The sequence below is a fragment of the Haliaeetus leucocephalus genome, unplaced genomic scaffold (genome assembly GCF_000737465.1).
Source record: "Haliaeetus leucocephalus isolate CR32 unplaced genomic scaffold, Haliaeetus_leucocephalus-4.0 Scaffold450, whole genome shotgun sequence".
NCBI classification, from domain to species: Eukaryota; Metazoa; Chordata; class Aves; order Accipitriformes; family Accipitridae; genus Haliaeetus; species Haliaeetus leucocephalus.
Genome location: NW_010972886.1, coordinates 15641554 through 15641807, shown reverse-complemented (window position 1 = coordinate 15641807; position 254 = coordinate 15641554). Strand labels below are relative to the sequence as shown.

Genomic DNA, 254 nt, shown 5'->3' with positions numbered 1-254 from the left:
GCGTATGATATCATCCCAGAACTTTGAAAGTCAATGAGTTGTCACATTGTAATTACATGCAGTCTTGTATGTAAACCTTTGTGTTCATCTTCCATTAATATTTTTGACAGATGTAGAAATAAAGTAATGTACTTATTTGTACTTTATTAGCATAACTGTGTGCTCTTAGTTTAGTGAAGCACAGCCTATAGTTTGAATCCAGAGAGATTGAACAGAAAAGGTATTTCTTGAGAGGTGTGATATCCTTTGGCAAA

At 33.5% G+C, this 254-nt stretch overlaps 1 protein-coding gene across 1 annotated transcript in view; it reads left to right on the top strand.

Annotated features, from left to right (window-relative positions):
* Positions 1-254, top strand: part of PAPOLG (poly(A) polymerase gamma) — a 19878-nt gene that overhangs the window by 13929 nt on the left and 5695 nt on the right. The window lies entirely within an intron of this gene.